General features: G+C 39.2%; 1 pseudogene; it reads right to left on the bottom strand.

Moving 5' to 3' along the window:
• Positions 1-18,993: 18,993 nt before the first annotated feature.
• Positions 18,994-21,923, bottom strand: LOC128070105 (MAGUK p55 subfamily member 7-like; annotated as a pseudogene).
• Between the last annotated feature and the right edge of the window lie 3,482 nt (positions 21,924-25,405).

Below are 25,405 nucleotides of genomic sequence, written 5' to 3'. Positions count from 1 at the left end.
GATTATATGACAGTAAACAAAACACCTTCTCATTTCTCAAACCTCCAACCCAACCTCACTTATTCCCCCTCACTCTCAACTGATGTTCTGGGAGAATATCTGGGGGAAGAAAACAACTTGCTTCTTAACGTCAGAAGAATTTGTATTTTAGTTTACTGCTGCTTAGTCACTCAGTCATGTCCAACTCTTTGCGACCCCATGGACTGTACACCACCAGGCTCCTCTGTCCATGGGGATTCTCCAGGCAAGAATACTTGAGTGAGTTACCATGCCCTCCTCCAGGGGATCTTCCCAACCCACGGATCGAACCCAGGTCTCCCGCACTGCAGGCAGATTCTTTATCATCTGAACCACCAGGGAAGCCCAAGAATACGGGAGTGGGTAGCCAGTCTTCTCTCCAGGGGATCTTCCCAACCCAAGAATAGATCCTGCAATCAGTTCAGTTCAGTTCAGTCGCTCAGTCGTGTCCAACTCTCTGCGACCCCATGAATCACAGCACACCAGGCCTCCCTGTCCATCACCAACTCCCAGAGTTCACTCAAACTCATATCCATTGAGTCAGTGATGCCATCCAGCCATCTCATCCTCGGTCGTCCCCTTCTCCTCCTGCCCCCAATCCCTCCCAGCATCAGAGTCTTTTCCAATGAGTCAACTCTTCCCATGAGGTGGCCAAAGTACTGGAGCTTCAGCTTTAGCATCATTCCTTCCAAAGAAATCCCACGGCTGATCTCCTTCAGAATGAACTGGTCGAATCTCCTTGTAGTCCAAGGGACTCTCAGGAGTCTTCTCCAACACCACAGTTCAAACACATCAATCCTTCGGCGCTCAGCCTTCCTCACAGTCCAACTCTCACATCCATACATGACCACAGGAAAAACCATAGCCTTGACTAGACGGACCTTAGTTGGCAAAGTAATGTCTCTGCTTTTGAATATACTATCTAGGTTGGTCATAACTTTTCTTCCAAGGAGTAAGTGTCTTTTAATTTCATGGCTGCAGTCACGATCTGCAGTGATTTTGGAGTCCAAAAAATAAAGTCTGACACTGTTTCCACTGTTTCCCCATCTATTTCCCATGAAGTGATGGGACCGGATGCCATGATCTTCGTTTTCTGAATGTTGAGCTTTAAGCCAACTTTTCCACTCTCCACTTTCACTTTCATCAAGAGGCTTTTTATTTCCTCTTCACTTTCTGCCATAAGGGTGGTGTCATCTGCATATCTGAGGTTATTGATATTTCTCCTAGCAATCTTGATTCCAGCTTATGCTTCTTCCAGTCCAGCATTTCTCATGATGTACTCTGCATATAAGTTAAATAAGGAGGGTGACAATATACAGGCCTGACGTACTCCTTTTCCTATTTGGAACCAGTCTGTTGTTCCATGTTCACTTCTAACTGTTGCTTCTTGATTTGCATATAGGTTTCTCAAGAGGCAGGTCAGGTGGTCTGGTATGCTTATCTCTTTCAGAATTTTCCACAGTTTATTGTGATCCACACAGTCAAAAACCTAGAGCCAAACATCCTGGAATGTGAAGTCAAGTGGGCCTTAGAAAGCATCACTATGAACAAAGCTCGTGGAGGTGATAGAATTCCAGTTGAGCTATTTCAAATCCTGAAAGATGATGCTGTGAAAGTGCTACATTCAATATGCCAGCAAATTTGGAAAACTCAACAGTGGCCCCAGGATTGGAAAAGGTCAGTTTTCATTCCAATCCCAAAGAAAGGCAATGCCAAAGAACGCTCAAACTATCACACAATTGCACTCATCTCACACGCTAGTAAAGTAATGCTCAAAATTCTCCAAGCCAGACTTCAGCAATACGTGAACTGTGAACTTCCAGATGTTCAAGCTGGCTTTAGAAAAGGCAGAGGAACCAGAGATCAAATTGCCAACATCTACTGGATCATCAAAAAATCAAGAGAGTTCCAGAAAAACATCTATTTCGGCTTTATTGACTCTGCCAAAGCCTTTGACTGTGTGGAACCTGCAATGCAGGTGGATTATTTTAGTTTAGCAGACTAAACTAAGACTCTAAAGAGCTCAACATTCAGAAAACAAAGATCATGACCTCTGGCCCCATCACTTCATGGGAAATAGATGGGGAAATAGCCGAAACAGTGTCAGACCTTTTTTTGGGTGGGGCCCAAAATACTGCAGATGGTGATTGCAGCCATGAAATAAAAGACACTTACTTCTTGAAAGGAAAGTTATGACCAACCTAGATAACATATTAAAAAGCAGAGACATTACTTTGCCAACATAGGTCAGTGTAGTCAAGGCTATGATTTTTCCAGTAGTCATGTATGGATGTGAGAGTTGGACTGTGAGGAAGGCTGAGCACTGAAGAATTGATGCTTTTGAACTGTGGTGTTGGAGAAGACTCTTGAGAGTCCCTTGGACTGCAAGGAGATCCAACCAGTCCATTCTAAAGGAGATCAGTCCTGGGTGTTCTTTGGAGGGAATGATGCTAAAGCTGAAACTCCAGTACTTGGGACACTTCATGCGAAGAGTTGACTCATTGGAAAAGATTCTGATGCTGGGAGGGATTGGGGGTAGGAGGAGAAGGGGACGACAGAGGATGAGATGGCTGGATGGCATCATGGACTCAATGGACGTGAGTCTGAGTGAACGCCAGGAGTTGGTGATGGACAGGGAGGCCTGGAGTGCTGCAATTCATGGGGTCACAAAAAGTCAGACACGACTGAGCAAATGAACTGAACTGAAGAGCAGGTATGTATTCTCATAGTGATATGGTTTTGTAAAATTTATTAAGATACAAATTCTTCTGATGTTGTGAAGCCAATTTGAGAAGATACTTTGGAAACATTCCATAAAACAAGTGGAATTATATAGACTCCTTATTTGGTTGAATATAAAATGAACTCCTTTTTTCATCTTTAAATTTATCTATTAAAGCACAGAGAGAAAACTCAGATAACAAATTAATAAAATGTGAAGCAAAAGTGAAGTGATGTGAAAAAGATGAGCGATGAAATCAATAGAAATTATTCTGACATTGAGAAGTGAATTGAAACATTTTTTCCAGATTATGCCAAAAGCAATAATTCATTAAGAGGAAGAAATAAATTTTGAATAGAAGCAATGAATAGGCTCTTAGATTGTTTAAGAGTTCAAAAAGTGAAGAGAAGTTAATCATATGACTATATCGGGAAAAGATTTAAATTTCTTGCTGGTTTGATACAAAATATTGACATTGATGAAGATAATGTAAAACCCATAATAATGCCACTTACAATGAGCACATTGATGCAAAACTGGTTCATGGGTGTCATCAATTCAAATTGTATTTAATATTAGGCACTGTACAAAAAATTGAAGTACTCTGAACTCTTACAGCTTATAAATTAAATAAACTTGATAGAAGTTTCCCAAATTTGACAAAAATCCTTAATCCTTATACATTTTACCAATATATGTGGAGATGAAGGAAAGTGCAAATGTTATCAATTAAAAAAAATTGATCAACCATGATAGACTGACTTCTCAAAGAGTTGCAGACAAAAACTATACGGGGGAAAAAAATATATACTATAGCATGTACCAGACAGTTAATTGCTATGAGTATTATGTTATTTGCCTGGATTTGTGTCATGTTTGTGGTATTTGCCAGCTTTTTAAACAAAATGGATGATTTATTGTGATAACTTTTCTTGTTCTATAAACAACTGCTACTGTCAATTGCTGCGATAACAAATGAGTCCAAAACTTAAACAATAACACATGTATTATTTCATATCTGTAGGTCAAGAATTCAAAGGGTCTTAACTTGGTAGCTGTCATTTGAGGGAGGCTGCAGTTAAGATGTCAGCTGCTATGCTAAGTCACTTCAGTCGTGTCCGACTCTGTGCAACCCCAGAGACGGCAGCCCACCAGGCTCCCCCGTCCCTGGGATTCTCCAGGCAAGAACACTGGAGTGGGTTGCCATTGCCTTCTCCAATGCATGAAAGTGAAAAGTGAAAGTCAAGTTGCTCAGTCGTGTCCAACTCCTAGCGACCCCATGGACTGCAGCCTACCAGGCTCCTCCGTCCATGGGATTTTCCAGGCAAGAGTACTGGAGTGGGGTGCCATGTGAAGGCTTGCGTGGTGATGGTGTTGCTAAACTTTCCATCCTGTATATAATAAGGATTCCCTTTCCTGCAGTTTCTAACATTCCCCATTTTCCTTAAAGCCCTCATCTGAAGCCTCACTAAAGCCCATCAGGATGCTATGAACAGTCTTAGCAGTGATAGCCTTAACATAGCACTTCATCAAAATCCTTCTACCCTCTGATTACTATCTAATTTCAAAGTTTCTGCATAGTTTAGGTCTTTATTATGGTAGTGTTCCACTCTTGGCACAAAAATCTGTGTTAGATGTTTTTTCTTACAAAACAAATTAGCCCCAAACAGTGTCTTAAAACATTTAGTAACTCACACAGTTTCTGTCTGTTGGGAATTCAGGAATGGCTTCACTGGATAGTTCTAGCTCAGGATCTTTTATATTAACAGTTAAAATATTCTGGATGCAGTCAAGATCAAAGGGGACCACCTTGGAAACAAACCACAACACATTCAAAATAAATATTTGCCTTCATATCTTATTTTTATTTGCAATTTTATATTCATTACATGTAGAATTTTCCTTTTCCACAACTCTTGGATCTCCAATAAATCAGACCCAAACTCATGACTTCTCTCATTGTCTCAGACCACATAGATGGTCTATTAGTATTACACATCCTGTTAGGTCTACCTTCAAAATGCATCCCTAATTCAGTTACATATCACAACTTCAATTGTTACCAAATTTCCTTAAATGATAATCATTGCTCACTGGTATATACTACAATAGTCTTTTCACTGGTTTCCCTGCTTTTGTCTTTGTCCTCCTCTCATCTGTTGGCAACATGCAAAATGATTATTTAAAAATAATAGCCATGTCATGTTACCACTTTTTCAAATCTCCAATGACATTTTTTCTGACTGTCAAGCAAAAGCCAACTTCCTTTTATGTTCTGTAAGACTCTAGGTGATCTGGTCCCTGTCTCCCTCCCTGACAGCATAACCAGCTCTCTCCTCCTGCTCACAGTACTCCAACTATAACGGCTTCCATGCGGTCCCCACCTCAAAAACTTTGTACTTTCTATTCTTCTGCCTGAATGCTCTTTCCTCCCAAACACCCCTTTTTATATGTAAACACACTATATGTTTTACTCTCTAAAAAATAGTTTGTATTGCCTCATGACCTCCACTAAAATGTAAGGTCTCTGGGGGCCAGAACTTTGTTTGGTACTTGGTAATATTTCTACCACAAAGAACATGATAGATAGCCAATGAATATTTACTGAAAAATAAATAGATTAAGGAATGAATAAATAATTGAATGTTTTAAGAGATCACATCAGAGTTAGAACTGTGCAGTGTTCATACAGCCAAGAGGAAAAAAGATTCAGGAAAACAAGGGTTATTATAGGCTCTGTTAAATGCTGGAGAAAGGTAGAATAAAATGAGACTGGAATACAGAGAAGAGGGGAAAAAGTTCAAATTTGGTGCTTAGAAGATTCAGTTCAGTCAGTTCAGTTTCTTAGTTGTGCCTGACTCTTTGTGACCCCATGGACTGCAGCAGGCCAGGCTCCCTGTCCATCACCAACTCCCAGAGCATGCTCAAACTCATGGCCGTTGAGTTGCTGATACCATCCAACCATCTCATCCTCTGTCGTCCCCTTCTCCTCCCGCCTTCAGTCTTTCCCAGCATCAGGGCCTTTTCCAGTGAGTCAGTTCTTCGCATCTGGTGGCCAAAGTATTGGAGTTTCAGTTTCACTATTAGTCCTTCCAATGAATATTCAGGACTGATTTCCTTTAGGATGGCCTGGTTGGACCTCCTTGCTGTCCAAGGGATTCTCAAGAATCTTCTCTAACATCACAGTTGAAAAGCATCAATTCTTCACTGCTCAGCTTTCTTTATGGTCCAACTCTCATATCCATTCATGACTACTGGAAAAAGCATAGCTTTGACTAGACAGACCTCTGTCAGCAAAGGAATCTCTCTGCTTTTCAATGTGCTGTCTAGGTTGGTCATAGCTTTTCTTCCAAGGAGCAAGTGTCTTTTAATTTCATGGCTGCAGTCACCATCTAAAATGATTTTGGAGCCCCCCAAAATAAAGTCTCTCACTGCTTCCATTGTTTCCCCATTTATTTGCCATGAAGTGATGGGACCAGATGCCATGATCTTCGTTTTCTGCATGTTGAGTTTAAAACCAACTTTTCCACTCTCCTTTTTCACTTTCATCAAGAGGCTCTTTAGATCTTCTTCACTTTCTGCCATAAGTGTAGTGTCATCTGCATATCTGAGGTTATTAATATTTCTCCCAGCAATCTTGACTCCAGCTGTGCTTCATCCAACCCAGCGTTTCTCATGATGTACTCTGCATATAAGTTAAATGAGCAGGGTGAAAGTATACAGCCTTGACATGCTCCTTTTCTGATTTGGGACCAATCTGTTTCCCATGTCCAGTTCTAATAATTGCTTCTTGACCTGCCTACAGGTTTCTCAGAAGGCAGGTCAGCTGGTCTGGTATTCCCATCACCTGAAAAATTTTCCACAGTCTGCTGTGATCCACACAAAGGCTTTGGCATAGTCAGGAAAGCAGAAGTAGATGTTCTTCTGGAACTCTCTTGCTTTTTTGATGACCCAACGGATGTTGGCAATTTGATCTCTGGTTCCTCTGCCTTTGCTAAATCCAGCTTGAACAGCTGGAAGTTCACTGCTCACATACTGCTGAATCCTGGCTTGGAGAATCTTGAGCATTACTTTGCTAGCGTGTGAGATGAGTGCAATTGTGTGGTAGTTTGAACATTTTTAGCATTGCCTGTCTTTGGGATTGGAATGAAAACTGACCTTTTCCAGTCCTGTGGCCACTGCTGAGTTTTCCAAATTTCCTGACATATTGAGTGCAGCACTTTCACAGCATCATCTTTCAGAATTTAAAATAGCTCAACTGCAATTCCTTCACCTCCACTAGCTTTGTTCAGAGTGATGCTTCATGAGGCCCTCTTGACTTCACATTCCAGGATGTCTGGCTCTAGGTGAGTGATCACACCATCGTGGATATCTGGGTCATGAAGATCTTTTTTCTATACTTCTTCTGTGTATTCTTGCCACCTCGTCTTAATATCTTCTGCTTTTGTTAGGTCCATACAATTTCTGTCCTTTATTGTGCCCATATTTGCAAGGAATGTTCCCTTGGAATCTCTAATTTTCTTGAAGACATCTCTACTCTTTCCCATTCTATTGTTCTCCTCTATTTCTTTGCACCGATCACTGAGGAAGGCTTTCTTATCTCTCCTTGTTATTCTTTGGAGCTCTGCATTCAAATGGGTATATCTTTCCTTTTCTCCTTTGCCTTTTGCTTCTCTTCTTTTCTCAGCTATTTGTAAGGCCTCCTCAGAGAGCCATTTTGCCTTTTTGTATTTCTTGATAGAATAATTGTAATGCAATTGTGGAAGCAGAAATCACTGCCAGAAGTTAATGAGTGAGGTAGAATATCATATATTCATAGATGCTATGAATATCCTTTTGAAAAAGAGGATAATGAAAAAAGGAACAGAGGGAGATAAGAAAGGAAAGAGGGAGGAAACAGGGAGGAGAGAGAGAGAGGAAGGGAGGTATATAAAGAGAAGGAGAAATGGAGAGAGAAAGAGAGAGTGTGAAAAAGAATACCCAGCACAGTGGTTAAGATCTTGAGTTTTAGGTTCAGACAGTAATGCTTTCAAGTCCCAGCTCCACTACTAAATACTTGCATGATTTGGAGGTAAGCTGCTTAAACTCAAGTGCTTCAGTTTTCTCTGTCAATTGAGGATAATATTACCTATTTTATAAGGCAGGTTTGAGGATTAAATAAAATAACTCATGTAAACAGTTGAGTTTGATCCACTTTCCCAAACACAGTAAAAGCTTAGTGAATGCTAGCTTAAGAATAAATACCATTTTAAAAGTCACAGGGTTGAAAATGGGAGTTGTGGAGTTTTGTTTTATTTTTTTTTCTTTTCAGATATGCAAAGACTTGATTGTGCTTAACAGCCAAGAGGAATAAATTAGTGGAGGGAAGAGAATGAATATGTAAGAAATGTTCAAGTGAAATGGAAGTCGACAAGTACTGATATTGCTGAAAAGAGTGAGGTTGAATGAGAAGAGCTTCTTTCTGACATTGAAATAGGTAAGTGCAATTGAATGAGTGACATTAAGGGAAGAGGGAAAGCTGACTTGTATTTAATAAAAGAGAAAAAATAAAGACATCTGCTGAGAGGATGTAGATGTGGGGTTTAAAGCTGTACAATGCACTGGCTTGTTTCAAATTTCCGTTTGCTTTTTAGAGGCTCACACATTATTTCTACTCAAACATATTCATGTTTTCATTTTCTCCAACGCAATCAGATATTGTCTTATGCTTGTCTTTGTAAGAGAGAGAAAAATGGAAGTTCCTTTTAAAAAGATGATATTTATCACTTGGTAGATTATATTATATATTATATATATAATGTAAGTGAACTATGAATAGTACATTCACAACATGTGGACCATGAACTTCCAGATGGTCAACAATTTCAACAACTTTATGTTGAATTTCCAGATGTTCAACAACAGTACATGAACTGTGAATTTCCAGATGTTTAGTACATGAACTGTGAACTTCCAGATGTTCAAGTTGATTTTAGAAACGATAGAAGAACCAGAGATCAAATTGCCAACATCCATTGGATCATCAAAAAAGCAAGAGAGTTCCAGAAAAATATCTACTTCTATTTATTGGCTATGCCAAAGCCTTTGACTGTGTGGATCACAACAGATGGTGGGAAATTCTTCAGGAGATAGAATTACCAGACCACCTTAGCTGCCTCCTGAGAAATTGGTATGCAGGTCAAGAAGCAACCACTAAAACTGAACATGGAACAACAAACTGGTTGCAATCGGGAAAGGAGAATGTCAAGGCTATCTAGTATTATCCTGATTATGTAACTTATATACAGAGTACATCATGGGAAATGCCAGGCTGGATGAAGCACAAGCAGGAATCAAGATTGTGGGCAGAAATAGCAATAACCACAGATACACAGATGACACCACTCTTATGGCAGAAGGCAAAGAAGAACTAAAGAACCTCTTGATGAAAGTGAAAGAGGAGAGTGAAAAAGTAGACTTAAAACTCAACATGCAGAAAATTAAGATCATGTCATCTGGTCCCATCATTTCATGGTAAATAGATGGGGAAACAATGGAAGCAGTGAGAGACTTTATCTTTTGGAGCTAGAAAAATCACTGCAGATGGTGACTGCAGCCATGAAATTAAAAGACACTCCTTGGAAGAAAAGCTATGACCAACTTAGACAGCATATTAAAAAAAGAGACATTACTTTGCTGACAGAGGTTCGTCTAGTCAAAGCTATGGTTTTTTCAGTAGTCATGTATGGCTGTTCGAGATGGAGCATAAAGAAAGCTGAGCACTGAAGAATTAATGCTTTTGAACTATGGTGTTGGGGAAGACTCTTGAGAGTCTCTCAGATAGCAAGGAGATCCAACCAGTCAATCCTAAAGGAAATCAGTCCTGAATATTCATTGGAAGGACTAATAGTGAAGATGAAACTCCAATACTTTGGCCACCTGATGCAAAGAACTAACTCATTGGAAAAGGCCTTGATGCTGGGAAAGAGTGGAGGTGGGAGGAGAAGGGGATGACAGAGAATGAGTTTGAGTAAGCTCTGGGAGTTGGTGATGGACAGAGAAGCCTGGCATGCTGCAGTCCCTGGGGTTACAAAGAGTCAGACACACCTGAACAACTGACATGTGTATATATATATGTATATGTATGTGTGTGTATGTACGCGAAAAATTAAGTTCATGGCATCTGGTCCCATGAAAGTGAAAGTGAAGTCGCTCAGTTGTGTCCAACTCTTTGCAACCCCATAGACTGTTGCCTACCAGGCTCCTCTGTCCATGGGATTTTCCAGGCAAGAGTACTGGTCTGGTCCCATATATATATAATAAATTGCTCAGGATGCATCTCAAAAGCAATTTTAGGAGGTTTTTATGTCTCTCCTACTGGGTCATTGATAAATATACAAAAAAATGGGCTAAAGATTTACTGAGCACGGCCCAACCCATCAGAACAAGACCCAGTTTCACCCTCAGTCAGTCTCTCCCATCAGGAAGCTTCCATAAGCCTCTTATCCTTCCCCATCAGAGGGCACACAGACTGAAAACCACAATCACAGAAAACTAACCAATCTGGTCACATGTACCACAGCCTTGTCTAACTCAAAGAAACTATGAACCATGTCATGTAGGGCCACCCAAGATGGACAGGTCATGGTGGAGAGTTCAGACAAATGTGGTCCACTGGAGAAGGGAATGGCAAACCACACCAGGATTCTTGCCTTGAAAACCCCATGAACAGTATGAAAAGGCAAAAAGATAAGACACTGAAAGATGAACTCCCCAGGTTGGTATGTGCCCAATATGCTACTGGAGATCAATGGAGAAATAACTCCAGAAAGATTGAAGAGAAAGAGCCAAAGCAAAAACAACATCCAGTTATGGATGTGACTGGTGATGGAAATAAAGTCCAATGTGTAAAGAGCAATATCACATAGGAACCTGGAATGTTAGGCCCATGAATCAAGGCAAATTGAAAGAGGTCAAACAGGGGATGGCAAGAGTGAACGTCAACATTTTAGGAAGCAGCAAACTAAAATGGACTGGAATGGGTGAATTTAACTCAGATGACCATTATATCTACTACTGTGGGCAAGAATCCCTTAGAAGAAATAGAGTAGCCATGATAGTAACAAAAGCATCCAAAATGCAGTACTTGGATGCAATCTCATAAATGATAGAATGATCTCTGTTCATTTCCAAGGCAAACCATTCAGTATCACGGTAATCCAAGTCTATGCCCTGACCAGTAATGCTGAAGAACCTGAAGTTTAATGGTTCTGTGAAAACCTACAAGACCTTCTAGAAATAACAACCAAAAAAAATGTCCTTTTTATTATAGGGGACTGGAATGCAAAAGTAGGAAGTCAAGAAATACCTGGAGTAACAGGCAAATTTGGCCTTGGAGTACAGAATGAAGCAGGGCAAAGGTTAACAGAGTTTTGCCCAAAGAACACACTGGTCATAACAAATGACTAGACCATTCTCGTATGACCTAAATCAAATCCATTATGATTATACAGTGGAAGTGACAAATAGATTCAAGGGATTAGATCTGATAGACAGAGTGCCTGAAAAACTATGGACAGAGGTTCGTGACATTGTACAGGAGGCAGGAATCAAGACCATCCCCAAGAAAAAGAAATGCAAAAGACAAAAAGGCTGTCTGAGGAGGCCTTACAAATAGCTGAGAAAAGAAGAGAAGCAAAAGGCAAAGGAGAAAAGGAAAGATATACCCATTTGAATGCAGAGCTCCAAAGAATAACAAGGAGAGATAAGAAAGCCTTCCTCAGTGATCGGTGCAAAGAAATAGAGGAGAACAATAGAATGGGAAAGAGTAGAGATGTCTTCAAGAAAATTAGAGATTCCAAGGGAACATTCCTTGCAAATATGGGCACAATAAAGGACAGAAATTGTATGGACCTAACAAAAGCAGAAGATATTAAGACGAGGTGGCAAGAATACACAGAAGAAGTATAGAAAAAAGATCTTCATGACCCAGATATCCACGATGGTGTGATCACTCACCTAGAGCCAGACATCCTGGAATGTGAAGTCAAGAGGGCCTCATGAAGCATCACTCTGAACAAAGCTAGTGGAGGTGAAGGAATTGCAGTTGAGCTATTTTAAATTCTGAAAGATGATGCTGTGAAAGTGCTGCACTCAATATGTCAGGAAATTTGGAAAACTCAGCAGTGGCCACAGGACTGGAAAAGGTCAGTTTTCATTCCAATCCCAAAGACAGGCAATGCTAAAAATGTTCAAACTACCACACAATTGCACTCATCTCACACGCTAGCAAAGTAATGCTCAAGATTCTCCAAGCCAGGATTCAGCAGTATGTGAGCAGTGAACTTCCAGCTGTTCAAGCTGGATTTAGCAAAGGCAGAGGAACCAGAGATCAAATTGCCAACATCCGTTGGGTCATCAAAAAAGCAAGAGAGTTCCAGAAGAACATCTACTTCTGCTTTCCTGACTATGCCAAAGCCTTTGTGTGGATCACAGCAGACTGTGGAAAATTTTTCAGGTGATGGGAATACCAGACCAGCTGACCTGCCTTCTGAGAAACCTGTAGGCAGGTCAAGAAGCAATTATTAGAACTGGACATGGAAAACAGATTGGTCCCAAATCAGAAAAGGAGCATGTCAAGGCTGTATACTTTCACCCTGCTCATTTAACTTATATGCAGAGTACATCATGTGAAATGCCAGGCTAGACATGCTAAGTTGCTTTAGTTATGTCTGACTCTGTGCGACCCTATAGACTGTAGCCCGCCATCCTCCTGTGTCCATGGGATTCTCCAGGCAAGAATACTGCAGTGAGTTGCCGTGCCCTCCTCCAGGGATCTTCCCAACTCAAGGATTGAATCCCTGTCTCTTATGTCTCCTGTATTGACAGGCAGGTTCTTTACCACTAGTGTGACCTGGGAAGCCCCCTACAGTAGGGCAGTCACACTGAAATAATCCCACTGAATACAGTTGCTGTTCTACCACTTTGGTAGTGAAGGCTGGTATTTAAAAAATAAATAAAAATAATTTTTTAAAAAAGATTTAATAGTACTTAGTGCTTCCTGTTAACAGCAATCCAAGGACTAGCTCTATTTGTAGTTTTAAATAAACTGAGAGTGGCAGGAGCAGATGACGGGGAGAAATGGTGAGTCAGTCCTTAGATTTGAAAATGTTTTTTGGTCTGAAAATACCATCATCATCAAGAACAGCAAACATCTGTTGAGCATTTAGTACTTGAGAGCATTTCTAAGGTCAGAGGAATGATTTTTAAATGTCACTCCTTAGTGTTGGGAGATTTATCAAAACAAAAAGAACATATCAGCTGGGAATTACTTGAACAGCTTTTTAAAAGACAAATGGGTTATTTAAATCATCCTCCTCATGTGTCTTCTATGTTCTTAAGTCAAGAAAATATTATTAACTTAATGTGGAATATGTATTTTATTTTTCATGCCTTTGACTTAGGATCATGATAGCTGCATTTTTTTTTACGTGATAATACATGCTTAATTCATTTTAGAAACATACAGTACAGCATATTATAAGGATCACATGTATTTTTTTCAATTTCAAAATTTCTCTCTTGAATCCATACCTTAAAGTTACTTACCAGCGGAGTGTCTTTTTTTTTTTAGATTCATTGAAGTGTTGTTTCTTTTTAAATTTTTTAAATTGAAGTATAGTTGATTTACACACATTCTTTTTATAGCTTTTCCATTATAGGGTGAGCAGCTTGATTGGAATCAGCTGAAAAAGCATGCCCTCTCCTCCCCCACAGGGAGAGAACATCAAGTCCTAGAGAAATACCAACTTGTTAAAATCTCAGGTACTTAGAGACTCGCTCTGGAAACCTGTTGTGGAGAGAATCTCAGGGAGAGAGGTATGAGGCAGGAAAGAAAGAAAAAAAAAGGCTAGAAGGGAGGTTATGTTCTAAAGAAATGGCTTTTTAAAAGGAAGGGTACTTCAGGATGTTCCAAGAAGAGGCTATTCTGAAACTTTGAAGAAGCTGCTGGCCCTTCTTAATTTCAACAGAGTGGTGAGAAAGTAAGTACTAATATTAAACTGAGGTCGTAAGAGAACCTTGAGTAGCTTAGAAGCATCATCCGTGAGCATGCTCTGTATGGTGAAGTGGCCCCAAGGATATGTGTTACAAGGTAACGTGAAAATAGAGGATCTGACTTGTATTTCAGTTTTGCTTCTTTTCTCGGCTCTGTATTTTACTGTTGTTTTATTTACTTGGGGCTCATAAAGTGAATGAGAGAGAACCGGCATAACCAAGTCACCAAAAGTTTTAGCAAAAAGGAATATTCGATAGGAGGAGGAATCGGTACAACCTTTTTTAAAGGGAATTCACATTGAATTTCAAGGCACTTACAAATATTTGTAGGCTTTGACTCAAAAATTCCACTTTAAGAAATCTTAAGGAAATCAAATGTTCATAAGAAAAACATCATAATAAAAATCACCTGTAATTCCACTACCCAGAGACAATCACTCTAATTACACTCTTCTTGGTGTTATTTTCTTCCAAACTGCCTTGTTAAGCTTCTCTTTGAGGCTACCATAACAAATCATCAAAAACGTAGAGACTTGAAATAATACAGGCTTATTATTTTACAATTCTGTAGGTCACAAATCAGATGCAGGTCTTAGTGGGCTAAAAATCAAGGTGCCTTCAGGGCGGCATTCCTTTCTGGAGGCTCTAGGGGAAAGTTCATTTTCTTTCATTTTTAAGCTTCTGGGGTCACCCACATTCCTTGGCTAAAGTTCTCCTTCCTCCAAAGCCAGCAATGTTATCTCTCTGTGCCTTCCATAGATACAGCTTCCTCTGACCACAGCAGAGAAGGATTCTCTGCTTTGAAAGACCCATGTTATTAGACTGAGCTCGTTCAAATAACCCAGGATAATCTCCCCATTTTAAGGCCCTTAAACATAATCACATGTGCAAAGTTCTTTTTACCACATAAGGGAACATACTCACAGGTTTTGAAAATCAGGGCATGCAAAGGCATCTTTAGAGACTTCTGTGGTGAAGTAAAGAATCACCTGCAAGGTAGGAGACCTGGGTTTGATCCCTGGGTTGGGAAGATCCCCTGGAGAAGGGAATGGCAACCCACCCCAGTATTCTTACCTGGAGACTCCCTTGGACAGCAACATGAATTTTGTGACTAACACTTCTAGGAGAGAAAGAGAGAGATAGGCATCTTCGGTTGGGGAGGCAGGCATTATTCTGTCTACTACACGAATGTTTTAATGTATATTCAAAAATATATATTTTCTAAAAGTAGAAACATAAATAATTTTGTATCATGCTCTCTTCCTATTTACACGTGTATAATACCAGCATCCCAGAAGCCCATTTCAGAACACTTTCTAGTCACTACCACCAAAGTAACCACTATCTTAATTTATAACAGCATAGATTAGTTTTGACTGTTTTTGTAGTTATACAGAATGTATGCATTTATATGTGGTTTCTTTCTTTCATGCAACATTATATTTATAAGATTCATCTGTATTGTTCACAGTTAGTTGTAGGTTGTTAAGTCTCTTAATCTATAATGTTCAGTTGTGTAAGCATACTACAATTCATTTATCCATTCTACACTGAGTATTTAGGAAATTTCTATTTGGGGTCTGGTGAGCATATGAACAGGTTTCCCAGGTAGCTCAGTGGTAAAGAATCTGTCTGTCAATGCAGGAGACACAGGTTCAATCCCTGGGTTGGGAAGATTCCCCTGGAGTAGAAAATGGTGAGACACTTCAGTATTCTTGCCTGGGAAATCTCATGGACAGAGGAGCCTGGCAGGCTACAGTTTATGGGACAGCAAAAAGTAGACACAACTGAGTATGCATGAGCACGTGAGCACAGTGTTTTGGTTATTAATCTAAGAGAGGAATTGCCGTATCATAGAACATGCATATAATTTTAGCATAAGTAGATACTACCAAACCATTTTCTGACGTGATTATACCCATTTCACTCCCATTAGCAATGAGTGACAGTTTCACTTGCTCTATAGTTTGTCAGCACTTGTTTTTTTTTAATTTGAAGATACTTTATTACACTCAATGTTTTCCCATTACTTTTAATTGTAAACTCTTACTAGTCAAAAAGAAAATAAATAATAAAAATCTATATCTTCAGGAAACTTTTAACAACATAGTTTTCCTTTATATGCTTGTCAACTTTAAATTATTACAAGTTAGATACATTCAGTCATTACATGATACCAGGAAGATCAGCCTTAAAGATATCAATAATGACTACACATTCCTGTGGTCATGTATGGATGAGAGTTGGACTGTGAAGAAGGCTGAGCACCAAAGAATTGATGCTTTTGAACTGTGGTGTTGGAGAAGACTCTTGAGAGTCCCTTGGACTGCTAGGAGATCCAACCAGTCCATTCTGAAGGAGATCAGCCCTGGGATTTCTTTGGAAGGAATGATGCTAAAGCTGAAGCTCCAATACTTTGGCCACCTCATGTGAAGAGTTGACTCATTGGAAAAGACTGATGCTGGGAGGGATTGGGGGCAGGAGGAGAAGGGGACGACAGAGGATGAGATGGCTGGATGGCATCACTGACTCGATGGATGTGAGTCTGAGTGAACTCCGGGAGATGGTGATGGACAGGGAGGCCTGGCGTGCTGCGATTCATGGGGTCACAAAGAGTCAGACACGACTGAGTGACTGAACTGAACTGAATGTCTACACTGGTAAGTAAAATAATGGTAATAAATGGTATTTCAATTTTACCTTAAACCAGAGTCCAGTTTGTTAATGATAGGAATACAGACTTATCTTCTTAATCTTGGATATTAAATATTTGGACTTAAAAAAAATAAATATTCCTGTTCTCTCAAATAGTGACTCACATTGTCTTGGGAGCAGGCTGCCTAAAGAACCAGTCTCTCCTCCCTCAAGAGGGATCCAGGGGTACACCAAGTATAGGATCAAGAGCCCTTTGCAACATTTATCACCAAGCCTATGGAGCTACTAGCCCTGCCTTACTAAATTAAAGAGAACTGAATCTCTTTCTAAGAAGTATCAAGGTGGCCATGTGGACGTCACTAGCAAGGCTGCATATGTGTACTACTGATGAAAGATTTTTCAAATTGCTGAATTTCCCCTTTTCATTATTTTAAAAAATATTGTTCAGCTCTACTGTAAAAAGTGAGAGAGACTGGACAATTATATTTTTATAACACTTCCATCACCACCCCTGCCACCAAAAGGGATTCCATTTTTATCACATGATCTCTACCTCCACAGTAAAGAATTGAGGCAAAACACAAAAACAAACCATGTTCTATTTCTGAACAAAGAATTCGGACTACCTAAATTATAATTCATTCCCTAGGAAGTCAATTTATTGGAAATTTCAATCAGTGTTCAAAAAGAATATCCTACACAAACCATCCGAGGAAGACTTGTACTTTCTTAGACCAGCCACACAACCATGAAGTATGGCTTCAGTATTAGACTTGGCAACCACAAAACCCTTTTTAAACTGAATTGGTTGCTGTTTACTTAATTAACTTAGAACTTGCTGTCTGGATGAGGCTGTCAGGTAACATTGGTTATCTAACAATTTAGCTGCGAGTGTGTATCAGGTATGAAATCTCACACATATGAAGGAAACCCGGTGACTCGTGCTATCAGATGTGCACAGAGCACACCTGTGGATCTGAGTACAAAGGTCAAAATATTTACATGGAACGTTGACCCTGACTTAAAAAGCTACAATTTTAAGTTACAACATCTTTATATACAATCTGTTTTATGAATAGCCTCATTTGATAATTTTAAAAAATATGCCTTTCAAATACTTGATAAACATAAAATTTCACTACACTTATTTTTCTTTAAACAGGACATCTAAACTCTTTAGAAATCAAAAAAAAAATTTTTTTTCTGTTTAAAAGTCACAGATGCAATGATTCTGAGTGGCAGGGTCTTACTGCATGCAAGAATGGGACACACATTCTCTTATACAACCATGCACATTTCTAGTATCTTGAGCTATATAATTTACTTGCTGAAGATCACTAGTATCAAAGAAAAGTGAGAAATCCCATCTACATATTTACAATATATACCCATGGCTGATGCATGTCAATGTATGGCAAAATCCATTACAATATTGTTAAGTAATTAGCCTCCAATTAAAATAAAAATTAATTATTTTTTTGAAAAGAGTCTTTCTTAAACTTCTTTAAAAACAGCAAGATTAGGATGGTATGTGGCCAATGTTAAGAAATATTTTGATGACAAAGACATAAGTTAACATTACATGAACAGTTTTCTAAAATACATCTTATAGTGCAATTTAAATATGGTGATCAACTGCACATATTTGGGAAAATGATCACATTTTCTTTCACTGTATCAGTAACATGTAAAACCTACATTTAGAATAGGATTCACTCTTGTAATCTACTGGGAAAATGCAAAACCAGGTGAGTCCAAAAAGAAATGTCTGAGAATTTATAAATAAAATTGTCCTTTGAAATCAGTGCTTTGGGGTGTGTAATTACCATTCTAACTATGATTAAGCCATAAGGAAAGGTTTTTAGTTTCATATATAATAATTTTCAAAGCCTACCTTCCCTTATTAAGCATTTGTTGAGTCACTGGTATATGTACTCACAAAACCTTCTCAAACTATAACATGAAGGCCACTCATTAAGGCAGATTTTCAATAATTCCTTTAAGGAGAGATTCTTGAGTGCACACACTGTGACTATACTGTGTCTATGTAAGAGAAACGGTCACACTTTTAGCATAGTAAGAGGACTCCACCTTAATGCCGGTCCACGTGCATCTATGATGATCCACCCAAAATACACCTAGACTGTCTTGTCTGGAGTTGCTCAAGGCTGTAAACATAGCATCTTCCATGGCTAACATGCAAATGCAAAGGCAGCAACCACGTCTGAGACCAGCGGAAGCACTGGACACCCATGTACATTCTCTAGCTAACTCTCTCTATAAAAAGCTCAACCTCCTCTTGGAGGTAAGAGCTCTGTATTCAAGACAGTCAGAAGGTTCAAAGTTCTGCTCAGAATATAGTACTGAGTACATTTTAATTCTGGATCTTAAACTGTGTTTGAAATAAGACTGTAAAAAGATACAATACAAACATTCAGTTTTAACCAAGATTGTACATCTCTAACAGTGATATAGATTTTAAAAACCCTACCACCAAAATGGCAACTGATTTAATCATGCACTCTACAAAAAAAAAAAAAGATAATTAGGAAAACTTCCCTTAGTTACGAATGTAACCAGCTCACTGGAACCCAATGAGTATCTGTCTCCAGTTTCTCAAAAGTTGTTTTCAGCTCATTGAAGGCCACAGCGAGATCATCATTTACTATCAGTTCAGTCGCTCAGTCATATCCAACTCTTTGCGACGCCATAGACTGCAGCACACCAGGCCTCCCTGTGCATCACTAACTCCCAGAGTTCACTCAAATTCACGTCCATCGAGTTAGTGATGCCATCTGACATCTCATCCTCTGTCGTCCCCTTCTCCTCCCGCCTTCAATCTTTCCCAGCATCAGAGTCTTTTCCAATGAGTCAACTCTTCACATCAGGTGGCCAAAGTACTGGAGTTTCAGCTTCAGCAGCATTCCTTCCAAAGAACACCCAGGACCCAGGAGCCCAGAAAAATAGTCTGACACTGTTTCCACTGTTTCCCCATCTATTTCCCATGAAGTGATGGAGCCAGATGCCATGATCTTCGTTTTCTGAATGTTGAGCTTTAGGCCAACTTTTTCACTCTCCTCTTTCACTTTCATCAAGAGGCTCTTTAGTTCCTCTTCACTTTCTACCATAAGGGTGATGTCATCTGCATATCTGAGGTTATTGATATTTCTCCCAGCAATCTTGATTCCAGCTTGTGCTTCTTCCAGTCCAGCATTTCTCATGATGTACCCTGCATATAAGTTAAATAAGCAGGGTGACAATATACAGCCTTGAGGTACTCCTTTTCCTATTTGGAACTAGTCTGTTGTTCCATGTCCAGTTCTAACTGTTGCTTTCTGACCTGCATATAGGTTTCTCAAGAGGCAGGTCAGGTGGTCTGGTATTCCCATCTCTCTCAGAATTTTCCACAGTGTATTGTGATCCACACAGTCAATGGCTTTGGCATAGTCAATAAAGCAGAAAGAGATCATTTACTGTAGTTTTGTCCCAAAAATGACCACACTGACTCTCCATTTTCTGAGAAGATTTAATCATTTCTTGAAAGTTGTCTTCCATAAAGGGCTTCACAGCACCTTGGTTGTCTCTGCCTGAGATAATCTTTGCATTTTTTCTTGTCTCCCTCAAACGCCCTATTGACAGAGGCTTTATAGATATCACATACAGATTAAACTCTAGTATCCGTAAGTGCTTCATTGTATGAGGCTGAACATCCAACAAACTTTGATTTTAGCCAGGACAGACCGAACTGAGTCTATACTTGTGCTGTAATAGCTGTTTTTATATTCACCATACTCAATAAACTTGTTATTTCATCTCAAACAAATGCTTGGAAATGAAAATATATTCAACACCATCACTCTCCTAGCTGCTTCTTGGTCTGATAGTATAGGGCACTGTCACACCGTATTGCTGTGTGTCACTGATCAGCAGCTTTTGTTTCACTTCATTCAAACCTACTCCAACAGGACCAACCAATACCAACCAAGTCTGTATTTCTCGCTTGTCTACTGGTGATAGGGTGTTACTTCCTCATAAGTGGGCACATCAGCTGTGTCATACTGGTCACTCTTCTTGAACTCATACATGGACTTATTTGTTTTCTTATCTTTCCTACTAAGATGGAAAGTTCTTCTAAAAGCAGATGATTTCCTACTGGAAACTTTCAGGGGCTGGACTAATATTTCTGGTCGCCTGTCTCATTTCCTGGAAATGTTTAGAGGGATTCAGTCCTGCTCTGGGGTTGTCATCTCCTTCATACTTTCCTTGCCACCACGTTGCATCATCTTGGCTCATAATCTGAAGAATATCTCCCTTTTTGAAAGAAAGCCCGGCTTCCTTACATGGAATTGCTTTATTCTCATTAGGGTCATTGTCAAAGAGGGCTTTGATAAACATCTTGCCTTCCTTCGATGGCCTCTCTTCTTTAATGCTGTGTATAATCTTGAACGTTATTGCATCCTGAGACTGAGCCAAGATCGGGATGATTTCCTGGATTATTACCCTCAACAGGTATCCCATTCACTTCCCTAAATTCATCGCCAACGTGAATAAGACCACTTCTGTCTGCAGCTCCTCCTCTCATGATCCTGGCCACTATGATGGCCCCAGCCTGTTCATCCTTTTTAATAGTGGCTCTCAGTGGTTCTCTATTTTTGGCCAGGCAGATGGTTTTCACTGAGTCTTCCTCATCATCAGTGTCATCGGGCATAGGAGGCAATACAGGATCGTAATTCTTCTGAGCCACAGTCTCATGCACAGAGAGCAAAGCCTTCACCTTGGGTTTTGACAGTAGCTTCTCAGCAGCTCTCAGATCTCACTGTTATTGGCTTGTTCTGAAGCTCCTCCGCCAGGTCATCGGCCAAGCCTGCCACTCCCTGGAGGATGGGCACGGGGTTCTGTTTCTCGTAGTAGTGAAGTTTCTCATGAATCTTGACTAGTGAATGCAGGCTTTTTTCACCAAACACATCCCAGAGGAAGGTCAGGTCTGGCTATCCACATGTGGCTGCATCTGGGCTGACAGAGCCACCAACAGCTCATACAGACCTGTGTTGCTCCCTGAGCCTGTGGACAGAGCAGGCGTGATGCTGAGGCCAGCCGGGTGCTGCCAACTCACTCCCCTGGAATGTGGCCAAGATGCCAACCCCTGCAACCACTCCCGGGCTGACTACCAAGGTCTGTGTGTCCCCGTGCATTATGGCCACGGCAGGAGCACACTCTCCAGTGTCTGCAGGCCGGGTGGAAGTACAGAGGCTGCGACTGCGGCCACTTCTAAGGACAATCAGCAGCCTGCGGGTTCAGCGCTGCCGCGGCAGGTGCAAAACTCACGAGCCCAACACTTGTTATTTTCTGTCTTTCTCATTTTGGTGGGTGGACTGAAACATTTTTATGTTTATTATTCTCATTGTAGTTCTATAGTTGTATCTATGGGTTTTCTTAGTTGATTAAATACAGATCTTCCTCAACTTACCATGCGGCTACATCTCACTAAACCCATTATAAGTTGAAAATATTGTTAAGTCAAAAATGCATCTAAGGCATCCGAGTTCCAGAACATCATCACTTAACCTAGCCTACCTTCAGTGTGGTTAGAACACTTACATTAGCCTACATTTGTTCAAAATAATCTAACGCAAAGCCTATTTTATAATGAAGTATTTAATATCTCTTGTAACTTATTCAATAGTGTATTGAAAGTGAAAAAGAGAATCGTGTATGCTTTGTAAGTGTATCAGTTGTTTATCCTCATGATCTCATGACTGACTGGGACCTGGGGCTGGCTGCCCTTGCCCAGCATCATGAAAGCATATCACACCACATATCACTAGCTCAGGAAAAGATCAAAATATAAAATTTGAAGTACAGTTTCTACTCAGTGTGTATTGCTTTTGCACCACTGTAAAGTCAAAATATCTTAAGTCCGAACATTATAAGTTAGGGACAATCTGTAGTTATTTAGGAATGTGTTTTGCTTTTAATTATAACTAGTTCTGTCTTTTCCTTTCAATTGTTGTTAAATTTTAGTTGTAGCAGATTGTGATCAAATACTGTGGTCTTTATCATCACAGATTTTGGAATTTGTTTTCTTTTAGAATGTAATGTATGATCAGTTTTGTAAATGTAAAAAGAGTGGTTGAAAGTAATATATATTCTCTGTAGTCTTTTAAGGTTGTTATGACAGCCTGATTAATATTTAGATCATTTATTGTTCTTTCTACTTAATCTAAGACAGAAAAGGCAGATTAGAGATTTCCACTTAAATTGTGTTTGTCTCATTTTCTTGGACATAGCACATGAAGTGCAGCAGCTCTCAAATTTTAGCATGCATAAGAATAGACTGGAGTACTTGTTAAAATCCAAATTTCAGAGCTCTAGAATACATCTGAGGTGACTCCTGGAGTTTACATTTTTAGTAAGCAAGGATTAACCTTTCAGATACAATAAGGTAGTGTCTCAGTGCTCTTCAAGTCATAAAGACCTGGGTCCAAATCCCAGATGTGCTCTTAACAGTGAGTACTTTGAACAGTTCATTGAACTTCCCTGTGCTCAGTTTTTTCATCTGTAAAATGGGAATAATTACCATGTCTACCACATTGTGTTGTTCTGAAAAGTAAATTAGTTAATGCATGTGAAAATAGTAGTGCAGAATCTGGCCACACTGTTAATTACTATGTAAGGCTATTCACTGACCATATCCTAGTTTTTCAATGTAAAGTGACTCTGCCTCATTTATTGAATTCTTCTTTGATTATTATTCATCACCACCTATACATTTTATTATATTTTTCTATTATATCTTTGCTCATTTAAAAAATAGTTTTAACTTCTAAGGTACTTTATATGTCTCTCATAAGTTGCAAATAGTATTTTCTTGTCAATTCAGTTGGAAACTTTATTAGAGGAGTTAACTCATTTATATTTGCTTTATCTTCAATAGCCTCTTTTTGCTTTAATATTTTCATATCTTTATGCTGTTGATTTAATATACTATATTTTTGTTTTTTGTTCAGATATTTGGAAGAAAATAAGCATCTTACAAATTTACCTTTGCGTTTAAATTTTATTTTTTTTTAGATTAAAGTGCTTTTTTTAAATTTAGTTTTAAATGGAGGATAATTGCTCTACAATATTGTGTTGGTTTCTGCCATATATATACCTATTTTTATGTTGTCAATGTTAGGTATTTCTTGATTCTTTCTCCTGACAATATCAGTAATGTAAATAGGGTAATGTTTTACATAGCTAGATATTCATAAGACATGAATTTTAAAAATTTAATCAGGAAATGTCTGATCTTGCCTAATTTATTTTGTATTATATTGACCTTTTTCAGCTAACAGTTTTCTTCTAAACTTTGGTTTTTCATTTTATTTGATCTGTTCTTCATGTAATTGGAAAGTTTTGATCCCCTAGATCAGTTCTCCCTACCTTATTACATTTGTTTTTCATTCTGGAATAATTTTTTAAAGGCCTTTAGGGTTTGACTGTGACCACTAAACAGTATCAAGCTCTCTAGTATTATTTCCATATCCCTTACTCTACTCAAAAGGCACTTACTCAACCCTCACAAAATATATAACTTATCTCTGATATAGAATAAAAATAAAATGGATGTAGTGTAACCACAATAAAGTAACTAAATGGACTGAGCTTTGGTGTTTATAAGAACAAAGTTCTAAATGTCGTTAAGTCTGCTATATCTTTCTATCCCTCACTGTGTGCCTATTTGGTGGAAGAACTCTTTCTATATAGATGCCCTGAACTTAGTGTGTATTGCCTGCAGAAACAAGGCCCACAGACTTTGCCTCTGCCTGCTCCTCCAGCTGTATTTTGTTTTACTTCATAGTCTTGTTATACTGAATTGCTTCTACCCTGTCAAATACTCTATCAGTTAGAATACTTGTGACTTTAGACAGAAAACACGTACTCAAACTAGCTCAAGTAATGAGAATATGAATTGAAACTAGAAGTCCAAAGAATAGAAGGCTCTAGATATGATAGAAATCAATTGTCACTCAATTACTACTATGAAATATTTCAGTTTTGTGTTAAGCTCCCCACAGTTTGTCATGTTAAGGCTGGTGTAGTAAGGGAAATAAGGGTTATAAGTTGTTGTTGTTGTTGTTTTTTAAATCACATCCAGCAAGAAAGAGAAAGGAAAATCTCTCCTTGAAGCATGGGCTACATATTTCCCTTTAAAGTGTATTGGGCTAAACAGATAATAGTCACCAAGGAAATGCCACACACTAGTTTAAACTAATCAAAATTCTCCTGATTATCCAGAGATCGATTTGGATATCTGAACAAAATTGAAATCAAATTCTGGGTAAGAAAAGATATTGAGGCTGTGAATCGTATCTACCATGGATGCTGCTCTTTCTGAAATACCAATCTTTGCACACATTGTTTCCTCTGCCTGCAATACTTTTTGCCTCCCTCTTTTCCTAGCTTGACTTCCCTGGTGGCTCAGATGGTAAAGAATCTTCCTGCGATGCAGGAGACCCGGGTTTGATCCCCTGGGTCAGGAAGATCCCCTGGAGGAGGGCCTGGCTATCCACTTCAGTATTCTTGCCTGGTAAACTCCATGGAAGGAGGACCCTGGCGGGTTACATGAGGTTGCAAAGAGTCAGACACAACTGAGCGACTAACACTTTCTTTTATTTAGCTTACTTTTACCATACTTATCTTTTAGCTCTCATTTTTTTCCCCTGATTTTTATTGAGGTATAATTGTGATATAGCACTGTAAAAGTTTAAAGTACATAGCATCATGATTTGACTTGCATATATTGTGAAATGATTACTACAATGTTCAGCTAACATTCATCATCTCATATAGATATAGAATTTTTTAACAAGAGGTTTTTATTTATTTATTTTTGGCAATACTGGGTCTTCGTTGCGTGTGTAGGCTTTTCTCTAGTTGTGGCAAGCAGGGACTACTCTCTAGTTGCCATGTGTGAGCTTCTCGTTGTGGTGG

Source organism: Budorcas taxicolor, chromosome X, assembly GCF_023091745.1.
Source record: "Budorcas taxicolor isolate Tak-1 chromosome X, Takin1.1, whole genome shotgun sequence".
Classification (NCBI taxonomy): Eukaryota; Metazoa; Chordata; class Mammalia; order Artiodactyla; family Bovidae; genus Budorcas; species Budorcas taxicolor.
Note: the sequence above shows the minus strand (reverse complement) of the source record. Positions and strands in the feature narration are given on the sequence as shown.